Consider the following 16923-nt stretch of genomic DNA (forward strand, 5'->3'; position numbering starts at 1 on the left):
TGGAAATCAGGAAAATCTTGTTTGGGGCCTATGCCTGCACAACACACACACCCCACAAGCCCTCCAACAAAGCTCTACCAAAAACAGTAGACTGCCACCACTCATTATTGTCTCCCAGTCTGTTGTAGGAGACCCTCAGACCTTTCTAGATGTCACTGCAGATCCAGCAAGGCAAGAGCTGAGGATCCACTTTCTGCTTGCAAAGCCTCAGGCATTCAGCTACAAGGTAGGAGTTGACCAAGCAGGTCCAAAGCACTGGAAATAAGTATCCCAGCTTCCCAAAAATAAATCACACAACCGTTGAGGTGGTGGATTTACAGTGTGTATTTCCATAAAAGAATACCAATAATAGGGCTGCCATACATCCAGATTTTCCCAGACATCACTGGGATTTCAAAGGTGGAATTCACAACCGGGGGAATTTCTGAAAGGCGGCGCTTTGTCCTGGATCTTAGACAAGTCAATCGAAAAATCACAGGGTTTTGTAAAAAAAAAATCTCAACAATTTGGGTGGTTTCCTGGTTTTTACTTTTTGAAATATGGCAACCGTAACCAATAAAAAGTTTTATTAAAAGGCTGTAGGTGAAAAAAGAAACAGGGGAAGATTTGTGAGGACTGAGTACCTTAACAGAAAATAATTCAGACCCTCCAAGTGTCCCTGTTTTCCAGGAACGTCCCTGATTTAGAGAAACCATCCCGGTTTCTGATTTGACCCTAGAATGTCCCACATTTCCTTAGGATATCCCTATTTCCACTGGAGAAATGTTGTGGGATATGTTGTCATCTGACCGCCGAGCCATCTGAAGGCAATCCTGTATAGGGAGGTTTTTTTTGTTTTTTTTTTTTAAAGGTTTACTGTTTTATTATGTTTTTATATAAGTTGGAACCTGCTTAGAGTAGCTGGGGCAACCCTGTAAGATGTGTGGGGTATAAACAGTAAAGTGATTGTTATAGAATGGGGTGTCCCTATTTCCATCGGAGACATGTTAGAGGGTATGATCATTTTTCTATTAATCCGAGGCCTGCATAAACCAACTCTGGCCAAGGCCTAGCAATATAGGCAGGGCCAGCCCCCCATGAGACAAAGTGAGGCAACCACCTTAACAGCAAGACCCACAGGGGCAGCAGATCCTAATGCAGATCTTTATTCCTGATTTGGATCTTCATACACTCCTTCCCTGGAAGCTGGTGTGGGGACCATTTTGTGGTTTGCCTCAAGGGCCAAAATGTCTTGGGCTTCCTTGAATAAAGGCTTGCCTTGAGCCCTTCAGGCTAGTGAAGTGCTCAGAATTCAAGCCTACAGCTTCATCTCAGAGCAACTAGAGATGCCAACAATAGCCACTATGTTAGGTCTTTAGACTGGACTAACTGCCAAGAGCCTGACCACCTGATCTCTAGAGCAGAACCTACCACCTGTTGCATTCAGAGTATCAGTCCCTGCCTAAGATTCTGAGAACTGCATTGTTGCTGCGACCCCTGTGAGCTAGGTATATTCATTCCAGAGATGGTCCTCATATAGTGTCCTTTTCTCCGATGGGCACATACCAGCCCTGGCAAGTGAAGATAAATGCAGCAAAGTGTTGCGTTCAGAATAAACTGTTTATTCTTTTATGTTTGTTGTTGTTTAGTTGTTTAGTCATGTCCGGCTCTTCGTGACCCCATGGACCAGAGCATGCCAGGCACTCCTGTCTTCCGCATTGGTTTATGTAATGCCTAAAAAAGAATGGAAATCAATTTGGAATTCAATTAATGGAATATATATGCTAATTTGGAGCACAGAAAGGCAAACCAAAGGAGTTGGGGGGAAGCAGATCCTGTGGCTGGCTGGAATCTCCTTGATTTCAGGATCTGCACTCAAGGTACATTGGAAAGTTTTAGGGAATAAAGGGCGGGGAATATGCTGCTATCTGGGGGATTAGCAAAATAATCTCATTGTGAGAGAGTTACACAGGAAGCGAAAGGCTAAGAGATGGTGATGTCAAGAGACCAGGAGACCAAAATAGAAACTGCTTACTAGCTCAACAACATAGCAGTATAAAGGCTGTACATAGAGCATGAAACAAACAGCTCATGTGACAGATCAACCTACAAATCACCATAGTGCATTCATCTTTTGAAGGTGTCATTGTATTGGCAACAAAAATGAGAACTCAAAGGCATGAAGGGTAAGATCTTATATTTAGAGTCAAACAATCACACGCTATGACCTTTGCTTTCTTTCCTATTCGTAGAATTGCTGCAACTGCAGTGTTGGTGGGGAACAAACTAGAACAATACTAATCTTCCAAATCTAACACTTCCTACAGACTAGTCAAAATAATTTGGGCTATATGAACATCTCATGTGCCTTAAAGCAGAACACATGAGAAAACAAGGTACACTGTACTGAAGACTACTAGTTCATTGCCTATCAACAAAGGCATCAGCACTTGTTCAGTATTTGGTGGAATTCTTGCTCTCTCTTTTTCTTTTTAGGCATCTTTTCGGAAAGATATAGATCTTCCTTAGAGATGGCTTGGCCACACTGTGTAGGATACTCAGGGAGACATCTCCCTTGGTACTCCATCCATTGTGCATTGTTCCTTGGACCATCAGAATGGAGTCTGTTAGGAGGTGAGACACCATGAAGGGTCAGTCACTGCTAATTCACACAACTAAAATGGCATGGGAAGGATGGCACAAATATTAGGCCAATACCCATCTACTACTGAGCCAGGTTCCAGGTCCTTGTACTGATTTGCAAAGCCTGGAACAACTTAGGTCCAGTTGACCTTACTGCCCACCTAAATATTCCCGCCTAGTCACTGAGATCATTTGCAGGAGTGTTTTTGGATTTCTCCCAAGTTGGTGAGGCTCATTGGACATCACTGTGAAATAGAGGGTAGTACTAATTGACCCAGTGTTGTCGCTGGAGACACAGATGACTTTTTATCAGCTTTGGCTTACAAACTAACTGTGACTCTATGAAGACAGAGATAACTTGGCTACCATGATCCTTGTTCAGGTACCCCATTTTGATGAAGGCAATACACTGTACATGTATTTGAAAGTGCTTCAGAAATTCCAACTAGTCCAAAATATGGTGTCCAGGAATGAAATTGTTCCACTATTTTGCATTCTGCTTGGTTCTTATGAAATTGTTGACTTTGCTTTAAAGGTTATTCAGCACAGGATGATATAATGCACAGGAGGGGCAAATGTTCACAGGAAGGTTAAAAATGCACATACGTTCTATTTTGTACCACAGTCAGAAATACTCACTGGAGGAAGTTTTGCATTGGAAGGTCAAAGAGTCATCCTCGGAATATGGCAACTGAGGAGACATATAAACTTATCCAGGGCTCTACCGACTGGCTGATGAGTGGGAAGGGGAGTGAAAATATGATACATAGGTCAGGATGTAAAAGAGAGTAGTTAGCTGGAAAAGCTGGAACTGATGAATCTAACAGCTAGAAGAGCTGGAACAGTTTTCTAGAAAGCTGGAAACATCCCTTAGGAGTGGGTGTGTCGTGGGTGTGGGTGCAGGCCAGAGACAGAGGTGCCAACATCTGAGGGAGAAGGGGCGGGACAATGTCATACATGTGATATCAGGACATTGGGAGGAGCCAGGGGCGGAGCCAATCAGGGCAGCATGGCTTCAATGGTCGGCTGCTCTTCCTCCTCCTGCTGCTGCCACGGCCAGGAGCTGCTTACCTGCTCCTTTCCTACCATGGCAGGAAGAGGAAGGGAAGGAGAAGCTGTGCTGCGCTCAGCTCCATGTTTGGACTTCTCTGCCTCTTTTGAACATTGGGGCTCCTGCCCCCCCAAAATATTGAGGTACCCAAAAGGGCTCAGCCCCCAGGAGTTGGTGCCCCTGGCCAGGGAGATATCCATTTGGTGGCCATAAGAAGAAATGGTTGACTTGGTTGGTTGGCATGCCTCCTTTCTCTCTCACAGTGCAGCTAACCCCACACAAAGATATTGACTGGAACTGGATTATTATTTTTTTACTGTTTTATACTGAATGTTTAAAATGAAGTTTGCCACTCAGAGAACCTCATTTGTATGGTGGCATAGAAGTACTATGAATGAATAAATAAAGAATAAAGAAACACATTTCAATTACAGTGGTACCTCGGGTTACATACGCTTCAGGTTACATACGCTTCAGGTTACAGACTCCGCTAACCCAGAAATAGTGCTTCAGGTTAAGAACTTTGCTTCAGGATGAGAACAGAAATCGTGCTCCGGCGGCGCGGCGGCAGCAGGAGGCCCCATTAGCTAAAGTGGTGCTTCAGGTTAAGAACAGTTTCAGGTTAAGTACAGACCTCCGGAACGAATTAAGTACTTAACCTGAGGTACCACTGTACTCTATCTTGTAAAGAGCCACTCACTCAAATGACAGATTCCCCTTGTCAAGCTCGGATATGTAACTGGTTTCAACATTTGGCACGCAGAGTTTGTCCAAGGCCTGTCCATTCCTAGAAATTCTGGGCTCCAAGCAATTCCTTTGCAGAAGAGAAGTTTGCTTGACTCCGTATACTTCCCTCCCAACACCATCACTGCTCCCGCCATTTATTAAATGTGTCGCCTTTTCAGATTAATTAAGACTAGCTGCTTTGCCAGAAAGCTTCATACACAAGCAATGCACACGGGCTGCCTTTGCTGTGATGGCAAAAATCGCCATAGCAACAGTGTGTTTGCCGCCTGCATTCCTAATAGGAGTGACGTTGTGCCTGCATTTGCCTATCAGGGAAATTGATGTGGAAATTGAATCTATAAATATTGCAGTTACTTAGCTTGCTTGCTAAACAGCTTTCTATGGCTAACAGAGGGGAAGTTAATGTTTTGAAAATTGGCCGGCTTGTTTTGGGGGGCTGGTGGTGGCTTCTCAACGGATCCAAAATCAATCTACAGGAAGAGCTTTTCTCTTAAGCTGAGATGCTGCCTTGTCTTCCCTCAGCAGAAAGATTTACAGTCAAGGTACCTGTTATAAGTGATAAAACTGCTCCTTTCCCCTCATGGGGTACCCAAGAGCCTATGGGCTCTATACCCAAGACTCTATATGTAGAGTCCTTTTGTAGGTTCTCTATCAGTAGGAAAAAATAACAGAGACCAACCAGAGAATATTGAGAAGCAAAGCAGCTAGTAAGCCTGATCTTTATTAACTGTTGCAACAGGGTGCTCCCCCACACGCAGGAGAGAGGGGGAGGACCCAGAACAAAGGTGTGCCCGCCCTTATATAGACTTTTGGAACTGCCCACCCTCAAACTCCAGACCACCCCCAGAAACAGCATACATACATCACAGAAGGGGTGTAGTAGCCCAGGACCCCCTCCCCGAATACATCATACCTACATCACAGAAAAGGCGGTCTACAACAGAAATTTGAGTGCGTTGTTTATCTCCTGTCTGGGAAGTTATCTGATTGCATTATCTAGGTTTTGGCCACTCTTTCATTATTATAACTACTTAATTCCTGAATCCAGGTCACAGGTCACAGGCTCACCCTGTTCATTTCTTGAATGTGCCCTTAAGACAGGATTTGTGAGGACAAGATTAGTGAGGAAAGAGACAACGGGGATGTTTCCGACTTTGACCTTGCAGAGAAATATTTGAGGTCAATTTGTTCAGGACCTTGTCTATGGGGTTTCAGACATGTGGTTTATATATACAGTTATGAACATTTTTTAAAAAAATTATGACCTTAAAATTCTGATAACAGTACCTGAGGGTGATAAACAGCTGATGATACCTGCCATCTCCCCAGTGTTGGATTACCCAGTAGACAGACTAAGCACCTATTTAGGACACCAGCAAAGCAGATGTACAAATTCCTTTAATAAATAAATAGATGACATTTGATATGTTTTTTAGAAGCATTATTTACCGGTACATGGGTGGGTGGCCAATTTACTTTTAAAAAAATCTGAGAAACAAATTTTCTGACATGCCAGACTTGCACAAAAGAATGGGTTATTTAAAAAATAATAATGCACGTGTCATGACTAGACCCACCTGTAGAAGGGTTTGGATTTGATATCCCTCTTTATCACTACCCGAAGGAGTCTCAAAGCGGCTAACATTCTCCTTTCCCTTCCTCCCCCACAACAAACACTCTGTGAGGTGAGTGGGGCTGAGAGACTTCGGAGAAGTGTGACTGGCCCAAGGTCACCCAGCAGCTGCATGTGGAGGAGCGGGGCCGCGAACCCGGTTCCCCAGATTATGAGTCCACTGCTCTTAACCACTACACCACACTGGCCATCAAGGAGTATCTCCCATATGGAAGTAGAAGGTGTGGTGATAGACGACACCCAGGAAAACATCACCACACACAGGGGGGAGGGGAAAGGCCCACACAATACACTTCAGTACATCCACAGCTGGGTAACATGATTTTATGTTGTATTCCCTTCTCTCCTTAACACACTATTTGGCAAAATCAAAATTAAATGGAGGGGGGCAGAATGTGGGCTGCCACTTGGCTCTGGAATGGATAATGTGAAAAATAGGCATATGCCAAGATGTTAAGGAAAAGGTCTCACGACTGACACAAGGGACCAGCTAAGCAGCACTGTGCAAATCCAGCCTCTGCTGAGACCCATAATAACAAGATTTGCTCTTAGCTTGATTTTAGGGAGCAGGTTGTTCACATGCTCAGAATGCTGTGAGTGCACTTATACAGTGGGCTCACCTCACTCAAATTACATTCCTTCATTCATGTTCTGTGCTTCTCTGATAAGCTTAAAGGTAAAGGTAAAGGGTCCCTTGATCATTAGGTCTAGTCATGGATGACTCTGGGGTTGCGGCGCTCATCTCGCTTTACTGGCTGAGGGAGCCGGTGTACAGGTTCCAGGTCATGTGGCCAGCATGACTAAGCCGCTTCTGGCGAACCAGAGCAGCGCACGGAAACGCTGTTTACCTTCCCGCTTGAGTGGTACCTATTTATCTACTTGTACTTTGACGTGCTTTTGAACTGCTAGGTTGGCTTAGAAGGAGCAATTTTCAGAATGTGAATAGGGAAGGTAAAAATCAGATGCAGCTCTACCACATATGATACCAAATCTGTCAAATAATGAATAAATGTAGTAGAAAATACCAACATCTTGCTCCAGACATTTGCAATAAATGATAAGTGTATTAGGAACAGGAGTAATTTTCTCCACAGAAGCACTCAACAGGCCTGTAACAAATTCAGTAACTCAGAATTGCTTGTATAATGTGCTCATTCACTCACCCACAGTCATGCAAATGTTCTTTGAATGCAGATGTTAAGAGATGTTGTAATGTTCTGATAAAGCATACGTAGAACCTTTTAAGTAGAAAGGATCATGTATTATCTGGTCAAACCATTTACCATAAGGAAAGGACTCCCAACTTCTGACAACCTGTTTATTGAGCATTCATCTTGATTTTCTGGCACAAAACATGTGGTGGGGGCTGGTTTCTCCAACCCCTAAGTATGCCTCTGCCTTCTTCGGCGATCTCTCGTAGCCGAGTAAGATTGTCTTCCATAAACACAGTTTTAACAGTGAGTCCGTAAGTGACTGTGGAGGCCAATTCTGGATTCACACGTCCTTCCGCAGTGGGGACATTGGTTTCCGGGCGGGAGTTGATCACAGTGTGGATTTGCCAAGTGTGCCTTCCTCTTAGCATGTTTCTCACTCCATGTTCGAGTGTCTTCAAAGCCCATAACACCTTTGGTGAAGGCTGTTCGCCAAGTATGGATCTGTCATTTTCAGTTCTCCCAGTGTCTCATTTTTCTAATCTTAAATTCAGTTCCCCATATTTGTGGGTTTGTTTTTTTAAGTCCTCATGAAAACGTTTCAGTATTTTAGTGCGAATCTCTCCTAAAAACACGCACACATCTGTACCTGCAATTTTCACATTTTTGAATGCAACCTAATATAAAGCATTTTTGTATGCTATTTTCACAAATATATTTTAAAATGCATTTCCTCCTAGTATATGCATTTTTATAAACATTGCTTGGTTGGAGAAGTGCATTGCAGAATTTGGATAAGTGCTAATTTTGAAGGATGGCTGTGTTTTGGTTCTCATATTGTTCTGGAAAGTGCAAATCTGATAAAATTGGCTTCAAAATGTAAACAGAACCAAATTTGTCCCCCATCCCTGGCTGAGACTGATGGGAGTTGGAGTCCAACAGCAAATGGGGGTGGTTTTTTTTAATGTTTTCTCATCTTGCTCAATACAGAGTCATGATAGTTTTGTCCCTAGATGTTGAATGTCCAAAGGTATTCCATTATAGTATGCCAGTAAATATGTGTGTGCATAAAAAAATGGATATGCTTTTGGGTTGGGGCTGTGTGCATCTGTGCTATGCGCAGAACCAAATGTACACACCCATGAATGCAATGCATTAAAAATGCACCCACTTAATACACTTGCGAGGAGGAAATGCACCAAAGCATTGGCTTGCTCCCTTAAGCAGGTTGCCTCTCTCAGTTGGGAGCGATTGCTGTGAACTCTGTTTCTTACCTCTGCACACCTGCTTCCTTACAGTGAGAACATCTGTGGAGGGGAGAAGCTGGCACATCCAAAGGAAAGGACATGAGGCAACAGTCAGTGACAGAGAAGAGCAGGTTGGGAAAGGGTCTCCACTTCTATACAAGCTTCTAGGGGAAAGCTAGGCTCATAGAGAGCACCCTAGACTGAATTTCAAAGCCAAGGAATGCCAGCTCAATCAAGAGAAAGTGCCCAAGATGGCTTTAAGTAACTTCCATCCATTGACTTGCAGTGTGGCAGCCCAGCACGCCATCTTAAGCAACACACAAAACACAAATATATTTGCTTCCTCTTTGGCTGGCTATGGCAAAGACAACCCCCCCCCCCCATTACGGACACTGAAAGGAAGCAGTTTAAATTATATCTTCTACTTCTGTGTTCCTTTTTGTTCCTGTACACAGAATATTCATGTTTAATGAAGGATATAGGAATTCCTCTTCAGACCTACAGAAGAACTCTGTAAATGTGGACTAGATTTCCCAACCCCCCCCCCCATTTAAATTAGTGAACACTAGTGAATCTATAATATTTACATATAACCACTGGAGCATTTAGCCAAATCTGACTATACCTGTCTGTATTTCAGATATTTAAATGGACAGGTGTGTTTTTCATAGCTAAGGGGTCTAGTAATCTAACTTCTCATGCAAAACACATAGTATTTATTATTTTATCTCTTTTTATCTAATAAAAATGTAAGAATGTCATCACACAGCCTCTATTGGAGGATTTGTAGTGCTGCATCACAGTCCTGGATTTGCATGAAGTCACAGTGGGCTAAAAGGAGCAAAAGTGACGGAAGGTTGCACCACTGAGAGGGAGAAAGCAGCGCTTTAAAACAGAAGTCTGACTAAAGGATGGAGGGAACTGGGAGGAAAACTGTGGTTTTAAACAATGTCAGAGGTTTGAATAAAGTACTCAGCATCCTTTCTCTCACAGCTGAGAAATGGCAGTTGAGGAAATGAAGAAGGCGAACAGCAAAAAGAGAAAGTGAAGGAAGTTTTAACAAGGCATTTCCCCCCCAGTCTGAACTCACCACTACTGAGTTGTGGCACCTCTTTAGCATTGCTGTCATTTAGAATTGCCCTTGAGATCATTATCTCAGCATTCCCATTCTGTTTGAAGATGGGCATCTATGACCATTTTCTATCTGATCCCACAAACTGCTTTTCAGTATAAGAAAGAGAAAACTAACATCAGAAGCAGCCCTAAGGTGCATCACATCAAAGATGCTAGAGGAGGGTTGTAAACTGATAAACTACTCCACAAATCTGAAATCATTTGGTTTCAGATTCATGGGGTAGTTTATCAGCATGTTTTACAGCAGCTTTATGAGAAGTGGGACAAGAGAGTAAACATTCTTATTTAAAATTCCTATTCGAAAAAGCCTGATCTTTGCTTCCCTGTTCAGAGAAGCAGAGTGCCATTTATGCAAGCACGTATCTCTAGTGGTGCAGGAAATTATAGCAAACTGCATCTCCTAATTGTGGTTTGGAATTTTCTTTTGCTTGTTCTCAATAAATATCTAGGTCAGAAAGGAATGCGGCGACAATACAGTGATCTTGTTAAGAGAATTTATGTTGCTCTCTATTGCTCTCCAATGCAATAAGAAAATTCTGAATTTTGCTTGGAAAGGTGTGTGTGTATAGTGTATACAGCATCAACAAAAGGTTGAGAGGCAACAGCGAGCTTTAAATGGGTGATATGATCCAAGAGGAGAAATCTCTCCAGCCAACGTCATAGCAAACAGCCTGCCATCACACACACCAAGACGCCAATTTAAAGCCACCGCATCACAATATTTCAATCTGAGCATGTTATCTATGCTGCCTCCCAGGCACCTGCAGGGTTAATGCAAAAATATTTCCCCCAGAAACATTTCTGCACAGTTAATTGGCTATGTCTTTTCCTTTCTTTTTTTAACTGTCCTCCATCAGATCACAAAGCTAGCATTTAGTTACCATGGTCACCTATTACCCTGGAAACCATTAGATATTTTCTATATTTTTAGAATTTCACAATTGGTTCCTTTCCCATAGGAGATGGATACAGTTAACAGCATTGCCCTCCCACCCTGTCCCAGGGAATCACATTGGGCAGGGGCCGGAGGGCGGGGGCACACACAATGACAGCACAGTTACAAGTGTAAGCGGCATTTGCAAGTAGGTTACAAGACAAACAAATCCTTGCAGGCTGCCCTTCCCTGTAGAGACAGCATCCAAGAGGCTGATTGGATATTACTGGAATGAAACATGCGGAATAATGGGAATGAGAAACACTTTAAGTATGCTTAACTGGTGAGCCTTTCATTAACAGCACCAATAAAGCTGGAAAGGCTTTTTGTAGCCAAAGGCGAAAACTAACTACATTCTACAGTCCCTCCATGACTTTCAAACCCATAATTTTACACATAAAGATACAGTCCTTACATAAAAGCTATTTCAGACTCTCAGCCTGCATCATTATTCAAATCACTCTCATCTACTTCCAGGCTGTTGGGCACTTGAGCAAAGTTTCAGCAGGTGTGATACTTACTCCCTCTGGTGGACAAAAGATAACAATCCAGAGTTTCCCTGTTTTATTTTTAGGTGAATGATAACAGTCAAATCACAACAGGCAGGTGATTAAGGTATAATAAACAGTATTTAAACCTTAATTCCTCAATGTCAGTATAAAGAATAATCATATATTCTAATTTAGGGCTGTCCAATTTCCAGTCACTGGGGATTAACTGAATTTCAGAAGAGGCAGCATCTCTCTTATTTTGCTTCAAATTATTGCCCTACTCAGGCTTTGCTCAGTGTGGTTTCAGCTCAGTGTTCAGACATCCATGGGAGAATACGTAACAAAGGACAGAACACTGTACAATTCTAGGCAGGATTCTCTTGTTTTAGAATGCTGCCTAAAATTGTAGAACGTTCTGTCCTTTGTCAAGTTCATCAGAAACCAAACAAATCAAAACAAATCCCAAGACAACCATGTTGATCCAAAAAAAATGCCAGAATCTACTGTTGGGTAATACTTTTATTACGACTACCAAAATGTCACAAAATAGCACACAAGCCATGGGTGTAGCTAAGGGGGAGGGCAGAGGCGCAGCTCCCCCTCCCCCCCATACCAAGAAAAACAATAAAAATACTTAGTGCTTTTTTTCTTAAAAAATGTTTAGGGGTACTCAAGAAAATCACCATTTTATAGTTCAAATTGGGAAAAATAAAAGGCAGGCCTTATGGTTTTTCCAAAATGGAGATTAGCCATTGGGTGAAACCTGATACCTGCAAGCACCTAGCAGGGACTAATTCTGCCAGCCTGCAGTCTCCATCTTCAGGCTTCAAGACTTCAACAGTTAGCCCAATTTTGGAACTTTGGGTTGGTCCCCCTTATCTGCCTCACAAACATTTGTTTCATGTAACATCCAGCCTGACTGTTATAAGAATTTTAAGGTTATATATATATATATATATATATATATATATATATATTCATAACTGTATATATAAACCACATGTCTGAAACCCCACAGAAAAAGTCCTGAACAAATGGACCTCAAATATTTCTCTGCAAGGTCAAAGTGGGAAACCTCCCCAATGTCTCTTTCCTCACAAATCCTGTCTTAAGGGCACATTCAAGATATGAACAGGGTGAGCCTGTGACCTGTGACCTAGATTCAGGAATTAAGTAATTATAATAACAAAAGCATGGCCAAAAACCAGATAATGCAATTGATAACTTGCCAGACAGGAGATAAACAACACACTCAGGATTCTGTTTTAGACCACCCCTTCTGTGATGTGTGTATGATGTTTCTGGGGGTGGTCTGGAGTTTGAAGGTGGGCAATTTAAAACGTCTATATAAGGGCTTTCTGAAGGAAATCAGCCCTGAGTGCTGACTGGAAGGACAGATCGTGAAGCTGAGGCTCCAATACTTTGGCCACCTCATGAGAAGAGAAGACTCCCTGGAAAAGACCCTGATGTTGGGAAAGATGGAGGGCACAAGGAGAAGGGGACGACAGAGGATGAATGGTTGGATAGTGTCTTCGAAGCTACAAAATGAGTCTGACCAAACTGTGAGAGGCAGTGGAAGACAGAAGTGCCTGGCGTGCTCTGGTCCAGGGGGTCACGAAGAGTCGGACAAGACTAAACGACTAAACAACAACATATAAGGGCTTGCGCGCCATTGTTTGGGGTCCCTCCTCTCTCCTGTGTGTGGTTGTGAAGCACCATGTTACAACAGCTTTAATAAAGATCAGGCTTACTAGCTGCCTTGCTTCTCAATATTCTCTGGTTGGCCTCTGTTATTTTCTCCTACCGATAGAGAACCTAAAAAGAGGTCTCTATATGGGCGCTTGGGTACCCCATAAGGGAAAAAGAGCAGTTTTTTTCTTATAACACTGACGAAACATTCTGGAGAACTTTACGGATGTGCACATTTTGCAACGTTTCTTGTCAGTCCTAATAAAAGTCTTGCCAATGTGTGGGGCTTGGTCTTTTTAAAAACAAGTTTCTATACACCACCTAATTCTTATAGGTACTCAGCAAATATTATCAGAGCTGCAATGTTTAGTCAATTACTTAGTGATTAAATGTTTCGTCAATTACTTAGTGATTAAAACGATTTGGCAGATCACAATATGTCCCTGCTTAAATCAGTCAGCTGTTTAAAATAATTATTTAAATTCAAGTACTTGAAGAAATGGTTCCGGCCTGTTGAGTTCTCTGGGAAGGAGGGCTGTTCTCACTTCTATCCAATACTGAAGTGGAGGAAGGGGGGGCCTTGTCTAGTGAATAAGCTCTGGAATTGGCCTCCTCAGGAGTCCCACTTAATCTTCTTTACCTCTCAACTTCTCCACGGGCTACAAAGAAAGCTTTTTAAATGGGGGTTTGATATTTAATTATTCTGTTTTGAGCAATGGAGGGTGCAATCCAGAAATACACACTTACTCAGGAATAAGCCCCATCAAGCTCATTTGACCTTACCACAAAGTATACATGTATTTCAGTGGGCTGTAATTCTGAAGGTTTTAGGTATTGCTGCCTTACTATTGTTTATTATTATTATTATTATTATTATTATTATTATTATTATTATTATTATTTTATTAAATTTGTCCTGTCAAAGACAACCCAAAGTGACTTACAACCAAATTATGGACATTATGTATTTTTTAATATTTCATATCATTACTTTTTATGCTGTTTTTGGTTGCAAGCTTAAAAAAAAAGCTCATTTTTCTATGCTGTTGATCAATAGATAACCTCTTGTTCTGGTCCTGCAAAGTAAGTAACCTTGCCTTACAGTATATTATATAACAACTTAACAATCTTCTGCGACGATGTCTGCTGCAACACATTTATGCATAATCTAAAAGCCAGTTCATGTTCTTTACAACTATTTTCTCATGTACCGTACATTTCTTCAGATTTAATACAGCAATTGACTAAAACTCATACTATCTTAAGTACCCATTATTATATTTCATTGGTGACAGAGTTAAACCTGAGGGTAAACAAAGGACTCCTTCAAAACACTAGCTCTCATGTTATAGAACTGGTTCTCCAAACCTTTAAAGCTAGTTCTACAAGCTGTTATTTTCTTCTATGCTAATAAAAGCTCTGCAATCTGTTGCCAGGAAACAATTGCTTATCTCACAGATGACAAATTTTATCTTAGTTGGGCAAGTTGGGACCAAGTGTCACAAAGGTGTAGCAAGTTTTCAAGTTCTCCAGCGCTCTTCAACAGGCAAGGTGTTGCACAATGCAGGGGGCAGCGCAGGGGAACAGGAGTACAAAAATTAGACTGATGTTGTAGCTATGGGGTTAGTTTGTAGACTCAGTTCCAAGACAGGGATTGCAGACAGGTTCCAGGTTACACACCTAGAATTCTGGAATAAATAAGAAAATGGCTGCTTTCCCCATTTGTGAGTAACTCTCAGGCTTGTAACCCTGATCAGTCCCAAACCTTAAGCAAAGCACAAAGATTCCTGGGATAGGCAGAGGTTTTACCTTAAGCATCAGAGATGGACTGACTTGTAATGATCATTTTCTAATCCCATATTCCTGTATTTGGTATTAGGGCAGTGTTATTCACCCTAAGCTGTGAGTGCAGCTTTCTCCCAATTGTAGTTCAGAGTGTTTGAGGACCAGGACATTCACAGAGAAACCAAAATGCTTGTTTACAAAGCCATTGTACTACCAACCTTGCTGTACACTTGTGAAACATGGACCACTTATAAACACCAATTCCAATTCCTCGAAAGATTCCATCAACGGTGTCTCTGAAAAATTTCACACTTCACTTGGGAAGACAGGCGAACTAATGCCAGTGTACTGAAAGAAGCAAAGATCACCAGTGTCGAAGCAATGATTCTTCAACATCAACTTCGTTGGACTGGTCATGTTGTGCGGATGCCTGATTATTGTATTCCAAAGCAACTACTCTATTCTGAACTTAAAAATAGAAAGCATAATGTTGGTGGTTAACAAGAGAGGTCTAAAGACCCTCTCAAGGCAAATCTTAAAAAATGTAGTATAAACACCGACAACTGGGAAACACTGGCCTGCAATAGCTCCAATTGGAGAACAGCCTTTACCAAAGGTGTCAGGGACTTTGAAGACACTCGAACTCAGGACGCAAGGGAGAAATGTGCTAAGAGGAAGACATGCTTGGCAAACCCTCATGATGATCAACTCCCGCCCAGAAACCTATGTTCCTGCTGTGGAAGGACGTCTGGATCCAGAATTGGCCTCCACAGTCACTTACGGACTCACTGTTAAAAGTGTGTTTATGGAAGACAATCTTACTCGGCTATGAGTGATTGCCAAAGAAGAAGATGATACATTCCATTTGGCACACATTATGTTTTGCCTTCACAAAGCTTTTATATTTCCTCTCATCCAGGCTCTTGTTTTTACAAGGCCCTTTTTCAGATGAGTTAATCACCAGATCACTGAATGCAAAACATTGTTTTGTAGCATAATACCCAACTCCCTTGAGTTGATATGCTTACTTTTCTATCTCCTCTCTCCAAAAATTCCCATGGTAGTTACCAAATAGTGGTCCAGGAGTTTGCATGCCCCCTGAAGAGGTTATAGGAGTGCTATAGCACTAAGAATGAGCCAGTCACAGATTCAATTCAAGGGGTTGGTTTTGGTATTTAAAGCCATTCACAGCTTGGGACTAGAGTACCCAAAGGATCACCTTTCCCCACACCAATGCAGACCCTTGGAAGGCCCTCCGGAGTATGGTGTGGTGGGTCCAGGAGATATGGCCTTGTCAGTGGTGGTTGTGGAATTCTCTCATCTAAGGGACACTAAATGTGCTAACTTTGATATCAAGCAATAACCTTTTAATTTCCCCAGGATTTTAACACTGTCTTATATTTAAGCTCCATTTCCCCTCTGTGCTTTCTGTTTTCGTACTTTATTAAGTTTCTGTTGTTACTGAATTTCAAATTATTTCTTCTTATGAACAGCCCTCAGAATTTTGTTATAGGGTGACCTATAAACACTTAATAAACTGGTGGAATGGCTGAATTCAGGATCACTATGGGGTTTGTTTGTTTGTTTTTTAAACCAAAATTCCACTTTAGGCATTCTGGGGAAATGTTTGGGAACTGTTGTGAGTAGAACCTCTTCAGAGTCATATTCAGGTATCTCCAGTGAAGAATTGTGGCTGGTTTATGTTCTGAACATTTGAAGTTTTGTTCCATTAGTACATTCCACCTAGCACTTTAACAATATTGAAGTTCATGTGGTACCATGTTAACAATTTGCCTGACCTTGTGAGTCTTCACTAGCATTTTTATTTATAGACCTTATGAGCATTTTTGCATGCTAAGGCAATGGCTTAGAAGTGATGTACAACAGAATAACTATCAAGTTCAATAGTCAAAGTATTTGAACAGCTAGAACATCTTGTCAGGATATTTCTTGACTGTCTTCGTTCCAGGCACTAGCCTAGCATGGAAAAGCACTTTGACTGGGCCCCAACTCAGGGTTGCTATACAAGAGAAAATTATGGCAGCCATACACTAGGGTGCTGCAGATCTTTTGCCTGTAGCAGCTGCAGAAACAGCAACATTCAGATGCTAGACTGAGAGGTGATGCTGAAGACTTGTAAATAGGGGGGTGTATATTTGTAAAAGGCAATATTCAACATATGAAACACCTTTTGGAATATATTGTGTGCATGAGTGCTTTCTATGTGCACTATGTGTGCAAGTGCATGTCCATAAGAAAGTTAAAGTACTTTGGCCACACCCACCACTGGCATGGAGCTTTTGGCTACACCCACCACTGGCATGGAGCTTCTTGAAACTTGGTCAATCCTCAATGTGGCCCTCAGCCAAAGAAAGGTTAGCCAACACTGGACTATGGGAAGAACAAACTTGGGACATATTGCCTCTTGCCTTTCTGTTG

Source organism: Podarcis tiliguerta (assembly GCF_965153285.1).
Source record: "Podarcis tiliguerta genome assembly, chromosome: 2".
NCBI lineage: Eukaryota > Metazoa > Chordata > Lepidosauria > Squamata > Lacertidae > Podarcis > Podarcis tiliguerta.